The sequence below is a fragment of the Giraffa tippelskirchi genome, chromosome 2 (genome assembly GCF_054371585.1).
Source record: "Giraffa tippelskirchi isolate mGirTip1 chromosome 2, T2T-mGirTip1v1.2.pri, whole genome shotgun sequence".
Taxonomy (NCBI): Eukaryota; Metazoa; Chordata; class Mammalia; order Artiodactyla; family Giraffidae; genus Giraffa; species Giraffa tippelskirchi.
Window position 1 is genome coordinate 46343257 of NC_137276.1, and position 11071 is coordinate 46354327.

Consider the following 11071-nt stretch of genomic DNA (forward strand, 5'->3'; position numbering starts at 1 on the left):
AGCCAACTTTTTCACTCTGTTCTTTCACTTTCATCAAGGGGCTCTTTAGTTCTTCTTCACTTTCTGCCATAAGGGTGGTGTCATCTGCATATCTGAGGTTATTGATATTTCTCCTGGCAATCTTGATTCCAGCTTGTGCTTCATCCAGCTCAGCATTTCTCATGATGTACTCTGCATATAAGTTAAATAAGCAGGGTGACAATATACACCCTTGACATACTCCTTTTCCTATTTGGAACCAGTCTGTTGTTCCATGTCCAGTTCTAACTGTTGCTTCCTGACTTGCATACAGATTTCTCAAGAGACAGGTCAGGTGGTCTGGTATTCCCATCTCTTTAAGAATTTTCCACAGTTTATGGTGACCCACACAGTCAAAGGTTTTGGCATAGTCAATAAAGCAGAAATAGATGTTTTTCTGGAACTCTCTTGCTTTTTTGATAATCCAATGCATGTTGGCAATTTGATAAATGTTATCTAGTTGTTTCACTTTTTTGTGATATCAGTGCCCATTGATGATTATTGTCTAGTTTCATTATTTAATTATATGTTAAAATAGATTGCATTATAATTATATTTATGCCAGTTTTATCAATTGCAGAGAAAAGCAATGACAAATTGCATGTTCATCTTCTATGGGGCACTGCTCAGATTACACTTCCACGATCCATCTAGCAAAGTAGAATCTGGCTACTTACAGCTTCCCAAAATTTTACTTTATTCATCCTGCATAGATTGTGTCAGACAATGAATCAATCATTAACACATATTAAGTACAGGCATATCTCATTTTTATGTGCTTTGCTTTATTATGCCTTACAGATGTTGTATATTTTACAAATTAAATATTTGTGGCCACTGTACATGTAGCAAGTCTGTCATCACCAGTTTTCTGAAAACATTATTTTTTAAATAAGGTATGTACATGGTGTTTAAAGACATGATGCCTTTGCATACTTAATAGACTACATTATATGCATTGGGAAATCAAAAATATGCTATTTACACTATTGCAATACTCATTTAATTGCAGTGCTCTGAAACTGAGTCCTCAATATCACCAAGAAATGCCTGTATTTAATAATAGTCCAAGTTCTCCCCTAGTTTATGAGGATTCATCAGGTAACAAGAGAGACAAAGTTCCTTCCTTTATGTACCTCATATCCTATTAGGGAATGATTGAAAATGAGAAATTCAACAAATTTTTATTTTGTTAAACACTGAGAGAAAATGTTGTGTTGTTGATTAGTACGAGAGTATGCCTTATAAAAGATGGTGCTTTTCTCCCAATTATCTTCTTGAACCTTGCCCTAATTTCCAAATACCATGGACTGAAAATGGAAAATCCAGTCTTGGTTTAGAATAAAACTAAATTTTTAAAAAGTAGTCAGTTTTGGTATAGAATGAAAAGAGGAAAGTTGGATTGATATGTTTCTTGTACCCAGATTTACTTCTTTGACATTCATCCTTATGATTTTAAGAGCAACAATATTCTCTTTTCAAAATTCTAGAATTCTAATAAATAAATTAGAGGGTAGGAAAAATTATTTAATTCAGTAAACTTTATGAGACCAGTTATAACAGCAAAATATATAAAATAATTGAGTATGTTCGCTAAAAGAATAAACATTGTATGTATGTATGTGTTATTAATATTACATGCAATGCTTGTGAAGTGAGAGGCATCTCCCTCATGCAAAAAACAAACACACAAAAAAAGAAATAATGAAATCAAGTCTAATTTTCATCTCTTTCCCATCACTCAGAACCACTCAAACTCCACAGGGATCCATTTCTTGAAATACAGGGGAAAGTTAAGATGGGAAGTGAAGATTTGGGAGTTTATTTTTGAAGAATTAAACTATAATTAGAGAGATTTGAAAAGCAATTGAGAAAAAGTTTTCTTATAGCTCAATTCCTTTAAGCTCCATAAGTGTGAGTCAGGGTTCTCCAGAGAAACAGAATCAACAGAATATATAGAAACATGTATGAGTGGAGATTTATAATTAAATTGACTTATATGGTTAGGGAGGTTGTCTCAATCATGATGTGGAATGTCTCCATTCAGCTGAGAAGATGTCAGGTAAAAACAGTAAATATCTATCTAAAATGTCTTTGTGCCCAGGGCTTTACTGTAAAACAACTTGCCATTCTTGACCTGGAAATGTGCCTCTACACTGAGTAGGGGTTACTCCCTTGACCTTGGTGAGGCCGGGGTGAGTATTGGGGTTATTTTGGAGACAACTAGGGCATGTTTCAAACACCTCTTTAAGGTTGTCGTTCAATGACTCAGTAGTATCTGACTCTGCGACCCCACGGACTCCAGCATGTCAGGGTTCCCTGCCCTTTACTATCTCCAAGAGTTTGCTCAACTCATGCCCACTGAGTTGATGATGCAATCTAACCATCTCATCCTCTGTTGCCCCCTTCTCCTCCTGTCTTCAATCTTTTCCAGCATCGGGGTCTTTTCCAATGAGTTGACTTTTCCCATGGGTGGCCAAACTATTGAAGCTTCAGCTTCAGCATCAGTTCTTCCAATGAATATTCAGAATTTATTTCCCTTAGGAATGACTGGTTTGATCTCCTTGCTGTCCAAGAGACTCAAGACTCCTCCAGCATCACAGTTTGAAAGCATCAGTTCTTTGGTGCTCCCCCCTCTTTATGGTCCAGCTCTCTTTATGATCCACTACTGGGGTGGGTTGCCAATTCCTCCTCCAGGGGATCTTCCCAACTCAGAGATCAAACCCACGTCTCTTGTGTCACCTACATTGGCAGGAGGAGTCTTTACCACTAGCACCACATGGGAATCCCAATGGAAATTGGGAGTAGTCATGGATTTGTTGAACCATTGATAACCATTGATATACAGCCTCCTGTCTGTTTGCGTGCTCTCTGAAGTCGGATCCCGTGCTCTGTTGCTTGTTTGGCTGCCATATCCGCTCTGTTAGTTCCTCATTATGTCTGTTTCTCCATTTTGTTGGCCTCTAGTGAATAACTTCCACCTCCTTTGGCAGAAGTATTGCCTCTGAAAGCTGCATAATTTCCTCCCCATTCTTAATCTTTTTATTCCCTGAGGTCAGCAATCCTCTTTCCTTCCTGTTGGCCCCAAGGGACTGTAGGATTGAATAGGCACATTTATAGTCAGTGTAAATATTGACAACTTTTCCTTTTCCTAGTTCTATTGCTCTGATTAAGGCAATTAATTTAGCATTCTGGGCAGAATAGCCGGAGGGCAAAGTTTTAGCTTCCACCACTTCTGTGATGGAAACCTACTGCAATATAAACGGCCTTTTCTCTCTTTCACAAAACTACTCTCACCAAAGAACCATTTCAATTATGCATTCTCACTATAGATCTTTAGGTCAGGCTGCTAGAGTATAGTTGTTTCATAACTTCTTTACATTTATAAATTAATTTTGGACCTGTTTGAGGTAGAAAGTAGACAGGATTAAGGACATTGCAGAACCTTAGAGTCACAGATGTGTTGTCTAGAAGCATGACTTGGACCAGGGGATAATTAATCTGCAACCATCCTTTCCTTTAAAAGGAGTTGGAAGTGGTAGTGATACCAAAAATGTGGCTTCTGTGTCCTGATGCCATTTGAATCATAGAGTTTTGGGTGAAGTAGAAAAGAATAGCTTTAATTGCTCTGCCAGGCAAAGGAGGACATATCAGACTCATGCCCTGAGGTGGCTCAGAGGGTAAAGAATCCACCTGCCCTGCAGGAGACATGGGTTCAATCCCTGGGTTGGGCAGATGCCATGGAGGAGGGCATGGCAACCCACTCCAGTATCCTTGCCTGGAGAATCCCCATGAACAGAGGAGCCTGGAGGGCTACAGTCCATGGGATTGCAAAGAGTCGGACATGACTGAGCGACTAAGCACATAGCACAACTGGTGAGGATTTGGTCAGTTCAGTTCAGTTGCTCAGTCGTATCCGACTCTGCAACCCCATGGACTGCAGCGTACCAGGCCTCCCTGTCTATCACCAACTCCCGGAGTTTACTCAAACTCATGTTCATTGGGTTGGTGGTGCCATCCAACAACCATCTCATCCTCTGTCGTCTCCTACTCTTCTTGCCTTCAATCTTTCCCAGCATCAGGGTCTTTTCTAATAAGACCGTTCTTCTCATCAGGTGGCGAAATTATTGGAGCTTCAGCATCAGTCCTTCCAATGAATATTCAGGACTGATTTCCTTTAGGATTGACTGGTTTGATCTCCTTGCAGTCCAAGGTACTCTCAAGAGCCTTCTCCAACACCACAGTTCAAATGCATCAATTCTTTGCTGCTCAGCTTTATTTATAGTCCAACTCTCACATCCATACATGACTACTTAAAAAAGCATAGCTTTGACTAGATGGACCTTTGCTGGCAAAGTAATGTCTCTGCTTTTTAATATGCTGTCTAGTTTGGTCATAAATTTTCTTCCAACGAGCAAGTGTTTTTTAATTTCATGGCTGCAGTCACTATCTGCAGTGATTTTGGAGCCCCCCAAAATAAAGTCTGTCACTGTTTCCATTGTTTCCCCACCTATTTGCCATGAAGTGATGGGACCAGATGCCATGATCTTAGTATTCTGAATGTTGAGTTTTAAGCCAACTTTTTCACTCTCTTTCACTTTCATCAAGAGGCTCTTTAGTTTTCCTTCACTTTCTACCATAGTGTGGTGTCATCTGTGTATCTGAGATCACTGATATTTCTCCTGGTAATCTTGATTCCAGCCTGTGTCTCATCCAGCCTGGCATTTCACATGATGTACTCTGAATATAAGTAAAATAAGCAAGATGACAATATACAGCCTTGACATATTTCTTTCCGAATTTGGAACCAGTCTGTTGTCTCATATCTGGTTCTAATTGTTGCTTCTTGACCTACATACAGATTTCTCAGGAGGCAGGTATGGTGGTCTGGTATTCTCACCTCTTTAAGAATTTTCCAAAAATTGCTGTGATCCACACAGTCAAAGACTTTGGCATAGTCAATAAGGCAGAAGTAGATGTTTTCTTGGAACTCTCTTGCTTTTCTATAATCCAGCAGATATTGGCAATTTTATCTATGGTTCCTCTGCCTTTTCTAAATCCAGCTTGAACATCTGGAAGTTCACGGTTCACATGCTGTGGATGACTTACTTTGAGAATCTTGAGCATTACTTAGCTAGAGTGTGAGATGAGTGCAATCATGCAGTAGTTTGAACACTCTTTGGCACTGACTTTCTTTGGGATTGGAATGAAAACTGACCTTTTCCAGTCCTGTGGCCACTGCTGAGTTTTCCAAATTTGCTGGAATATTGGCGGAAGCACTTTCACAGCATCACCTTTTAGAATTTGAAATAGCTAAGCTGGAATTCCATCACCTCCACTAGCTTTGTTCATAGTGATGCTTCCTAAGGCCCACTTGATTTTGCATCCCAGGATGTCTCACTCTAGGTGAGTGATCACACCATTGTGATTATCTGTGTCATGAAGATCATTTTTGTATAGTTCTTCTGTGTGTTCTTGCTACCTCTTCTTAATATCATCTACTTCTGTTAGATCCATACCATTTCTGTGCTTTATTGTGCCCATCCTTGCATAAAATGTTCACTTGGTATCTCCAATTTTCTGGAAGTGTTCTCTAGTATTTCCCATTTTATTGCTTTCATCTATTTCTTTGCATTGACCACCAAGGAAGGTTTTCTTATCTCTCCTTGCTATCCTTTGGAACTCTGCTTTCAAATGGGTATATCTTTCTTTTTCTCTTTTGCCTTTAGTTTCTCTTCTTTTCTTAGCTATTTTTAAGGCCTTCTCAGACAACCATTTTTCCTTTTTGCTTTTCTTTTTTTGGGGGATGGTCTTGATCACTGCCTCCTACACAATGTCACAAACCTCCATCCATAGTTCTTCAAGCATGAAGTTCTTCAGATTTTGCATGCACATTCTACCCACTGGAGGGAGATTTGGGATTTTTATTTGAAACTTTATATCCTCTCTTTGCCAGATGACTTAAGGTGTTAACTATATTATATTCAGAAAGCTCTTAGGTGGGGCTGATGATTAGAATGTCATCCTCATATTGAAGTTTAGCTCCCTATTCTAACTCAAGGTCACCATGATCCTCAGCTAAAATGTTTCCAAAAATGTTGAGAAAGTTTTTAAATCCCTGGGGCAGAACTGTCCAGTATAACTGTTGTTTTCCCCTGCTATCTGAGCCTGCCATTCAAAAGCAAAAAATGTATTGAGATTCTAGGGCTAAGTGCACACAAGAGAAGGCATCTTTTAAATCTAACACGGAATACCAGATTCTCCCAGGGTTTAGAGTAGACGAAAGGATGTAACTGTTGGGCACCACTGAGTGAATCCTTAGTAGCTTAATTACAGCTCAAGGAAGCTGAGTAAGCTGGTATTTCTTTCTTTCTTTTTGGCAAGATAGGAGGGTTGCAAGGGGACTGACAGGGTCTAAGAAGCCTTTGTTTGAGTAAGCTTTCTATTATAGGCTCAATGCCTAGCTAAAAGGCCTGTTGACTGAAGAAAATGAAGAACCTACAAGTTAAGAGTCATGTTTTACCTCACAGACATTCTAATTTTTAGGAGTTCAAGTCTTGGAGCCAGCATCTCAGATAGCACTAAGAAAACTACTCTGAGGAGGCAAGAGGGGAGCTAGAATATCTAGTTTTTGCAGCAGAGGACAAGTAGTCAGAATGTCAAAATGTTACTGCGAATTAAAGAAAACCAGATACCTCGAGTTAAGGAATCTAGTGCCTTTCTATGTGTGAAGATTCACGAGTCTGGGCTCACTGATTTATTATTCCTTTGATATGATCTCAACTCTCTGGGGCCAGTATCCTGTGTTTTCTCATCTTTAGTGTCCTCAAGCTACACCACTGTGGGTGGCTGCAGTGTGAGGGCTGCTAGATGGCAGGCATTCCTTGTTTCCATCCTGAGTTCCCTTAGGACAATCGCTGATGCGGTGACATTCATTTTTTATTGATATGGCAGGCAGCATTCTTAGTCCACAGGGTATTGCTTTATATTTGGGTGATTGGAGTCAGGTCACAGCTTGACTGTGGGGGGGGTGGATCTTCCGTCTCTGCCTATTGTTCATTTGCCCATATTGAGGGACTGAATCCCTTCAGGGTTAATCAGGCCATTATCCTTCGCAGAGAGTGGTAGCAATAGGGCTACATAATGGAAGAGAGTCTTAGGTATATAGATGGTAAGGTTTTTGTCTCTGAGATAAATTGTAGATCCCAATTTATATAATAAGTCTCTTCTTCTTAGCAGAATTCAGCATTCTGGAACATATAAGAAAGAGTGAGATAATATTTTCCCTTTCAAATCACGCTCAAGTTGCTCTATAAAATTGCCCTCCTGTGGCTTTCCTTTCACTCCCACTATTTTATATTTAACATTGGTCATTCTGTCTTGTTAGTGCCCCTGTGTCCACTAAAAAGTCAACCTTTTTATCCCTAATGGTCAGGGTGAGCCTAGGTTCCTTGGAGTATTTCCAGGGCTCCCGTAGGAGCCCTAGGTCACTTCAGTGCTCCTTTGATGTGTACAACCAGTGAGGATGGGTCAGGACATGACATTATGCTTAATTTCTTTCTGAGACATTTGGGGCATTCCCCTTTCCAACGACCCTCCTCCGTGCAGTGTGCACATTGGCTTTAAGCCTTTCTCTCCACTGTGCAGGTCGTCTTTGAAACCCCGGGCAGCTCATCCATATTACTGGGTTCCTTCAGGACAGGTGGCATGTGGGGAGGTCATTCCTGGGAGGTCAACTCACCCTGAATTGCTAAAGCCAAAATACTGGCAATTCGTTCTGCTCATCTATCTTCCTTTGCATCTGCCTCCAGATACTGCTTGCTGAACACGTGAAATGTTGATACACCAGCTGGGAAGTGGGCATGGTAGGCCCTATCTCCAACATTTGTATATTGAATAATTTTTTCCTAATGTCTGGGAAATGCTGGGAAGTTAAATGAGACTTAAGAATGGCTTGACCTTCCACTGACTTTGGGTTCACATTTGTATACGCCTGGAGACACTCCCTTAGACTCTCAAGGGAGGTCCGTGAATTTTCCTTCCCTCTCTGGGTGACTTTCTGAAACCTACTTCAGTTTGTGAATTTCTTCCCCATTGGCTGAATGTCCTTATGAATTAAATCCCTGAAGTGTGTGAGGTGCTGCCAATGACTGTTTCTCTCTCAGTGGTCCCAGCCAGAAACGATTATGAGAATGGGCTGGACTCCAGGCTGATATACAGCCTTCACTGAATTATTTTTATTAGTTTTATCAGCTTCCTCCCTTGCAACAATTATAACTAGTGCTTTTTCTTCCCCAGAGAATAAGACGTTTAGGAGGATTTGAACATCCACCCCAGTGGGGAAATAAGTGTGGAATATTCCCTGAACAAAATTAAGGAGTCGCTTGGGTGGGATCTTTCCTCAAATCCTTGGAGCAATCATAGATCTGAGGAAGAGGAGGGTATGTACTGTGGTCAGTCCACCCCCTCCACTGGGGAAATCCTGAAGGGAGAAGAGCTTATTGATTCCAGGGGCTGATGTGCTGCTTTGAGTGTGCATTGGACTAGTTTTTGTAGGGAGGCATACAGAGAGACAGAGGTGGGAGAGTCCAGGAAGGTACTCATCCGTTGGGAAAAGGAAGAAGCACCTAATAGGGAGGTGGAGAACCTTAAGGCATAGAAGGTGCTGGTACTTAGGAGAGATAGATACTCTTGAAAGAGGAATTCAAGAAGATCCTCAGACTGAGATGTCAATATTGGGAGAGCAAGATTTGAACTAGCCTCATGTTTCTTACAGAGGTCCTTATTTTGGCAAAGCACCATGAAAAACTGGGCATAGGAGATATCATCCCATATTTTAAAGTCTGGCAATAGAGGTCCAATTGAAAAATAATATTATAAATTTTTCCTCCACACTCCATGAGGGACCCTACAAATCATTTACCTTTGGGAATCCTGATGGAATAAAATTATCTGAAATACCAAGAGATATGAACTTTCATTTTTTCTTTTTCCAAACTTTTTTTTTTACATGCTTGTATGCTGTGAGATCTAATAACGACCAGACAGGTGTTTAACTGTGTATCTATAGATCAAAGGTGGAGTGTTTTGATAATCACCATCATTTCTTTCCTTTCTCTCAAAGGAAGACTTTGGCACAAAAGGACAGAATAGATTAGAGTAAATCTCTAGGACCCAATAAAAGTAATATTAAAGTCTTATATACCTCCTTTTTGATACACCTAAGCCGTAGGAAGAATAGGAAATAAAGCTTTCAGGAGGACACAATGGTTTCAAAGACAAACAGGGAAGGTATCTTATTAAAGAAGTAAGTTTTTGGTTATCATGAGTTAATGTTTCACTGTCTCTTAAAAACTGATGTTTGTCCTTGCAATGAAAGTTATTATTAGTAGATTATTATTTTAATACATCAGTGCATGCATGCATGCTAAGTCTCTTCAGTCTTGTCCTACTCTTTGTGACTCTATGGACTATAGCCCACAAGGCTCTTCTGTTCAAGTATCCTTTTCTCCAGTAGTAAAGAATTAGTAGGTCTATAATCTAGAAAGAGTATTGAAAAGGATACTTGAATAAAAAAAAATGCATTTCTCTGACTAATGAGATAGTAGGAATTTATCTTTCTTACCCCGTTTCTACTCCCGCCTCACCGCAATAACTGTGAAACTCAGTATCAGACATTATAAGTATTGAATGTTTCTTGATTTTGTATAGCCCAAATTTGGGCCATTGCACAGATCCTACAAGGAATTTCCAAAGAGGGTATTTCTTATTAAAGAGAAGGGATTGGGGTTTCAGATCAAGGGCCTTGAAGAGGTATTGTCCAAACTGAAGACAAAAATGTCAGATTAGGACAAAAGAAAATTCTCCTGAGGACTTTCTTTGATCTCTGAAATCATAGAAAGGCCATGTCAGTCAAAACCTTAACCTTTAACTTCCTACACTGTAATTTCTTTCTAAAACTGCTCTAACTCCTCAGCAAAGAAATGTTTTAAGTACAATGAAGCCACATTGACCAAATACTTGATAGATAAGTGTTAAATTCTCTATTCAGCTAAAGCCAAGACTGAAGCAGAATATCATCAGCATAAAATGAACATTTGAGGTTCAGGATTAAAATATAAAATGTACTCATGTACTGAGGAGCACTAGCACAATTATATAAATTTGAAGCCCTGTGGTGACATTTTTAAAGGTTTGGTATTAAAGTTAAAAAAGAATATTTCAGCATTTTCACCTGCTAATTTCATCTGCAGAGGCTACACTGAATAATTACAGTACTAAATAAATGCCCACTTTAAGCTGAGGGTAGTGGAAGCACAAAGTAAATTTGACCAACGCAATCTCTATAGGTTCCTTGACCATGATGATGTTTCTACCAAGTTCTTGGGTTCTCTTCTGCTCTAATGTAGGTGACCAAGGTGAAGTTCAAAATATAGTGATCTTCTCTTTAAATCTTGGACTTTAAAACTGTATCAGTCATGATGTTGCAATTTCATGGAGGCAATCTCACATGATGACTTTGTACGTTTTAAGAAAATGCCTTCTCAGTATTTTCAGAAACTGTCCAGTGCTATTTTATATTTCTCACATTTTGCATGCATTTGCCATTTCACATAATCACTTAAAGAAATTTTGCCGTTAAATCTCAGACAAAAAACTGTGACTAGGTAGGCATGTGAATTTCCAATTGCATCTCAGATTTCCTTATATGAATATCAATTTTAACATTTTTCAAGAATGGAAAAAAAGCATCATGAGAGAAATACCTGCACTCTCAAAATTGCCATCTTGGTTACACATCAGCAGGTTTCAGTAAATGAACAATATTCTTTAAAGCAATCAGTGGTTACTAGTGTCTATATTGGAATTGTTATATTATTTGAAATATCTATACTGATATTCCTCAGTGGCCAGTCCTACTAGAGGGTGTGTGCGTATGTGGGTGCTGGGTCATGTCTGACTCATTGTGACCTCATGGACTGTAACCCACCAATCTCCTCTATCCATGGAATTTTCCAGGCAAGAATACTGGAGTGGGTTGCCATATCCTTCT

At 39.5% G+C, this 11071-nt stretch overlaps 1 long non-coding RNA gene across 1 annotated transcript; it reads right to left on the reverse strand.

Moving 5' to 3' along the window:
* Positions 1-5735: 5735 nt before the first annotated feature.
* LOC145538385 (uncharacterized) lies at positions 5736-10976 on the reverse strand. The gene is made up of 2 exons (XR_014076817.1): positions 10253-10976; positions 5736-7268 (listed from the first exon to the last, which is right to left on the reverse strand). It is a non-coding gene; the product is annotated as an uncharacterized LOC145538385 (long non-coding RNA).
* Positions 10977-11071: the final 95 nt, after the last annotated feature.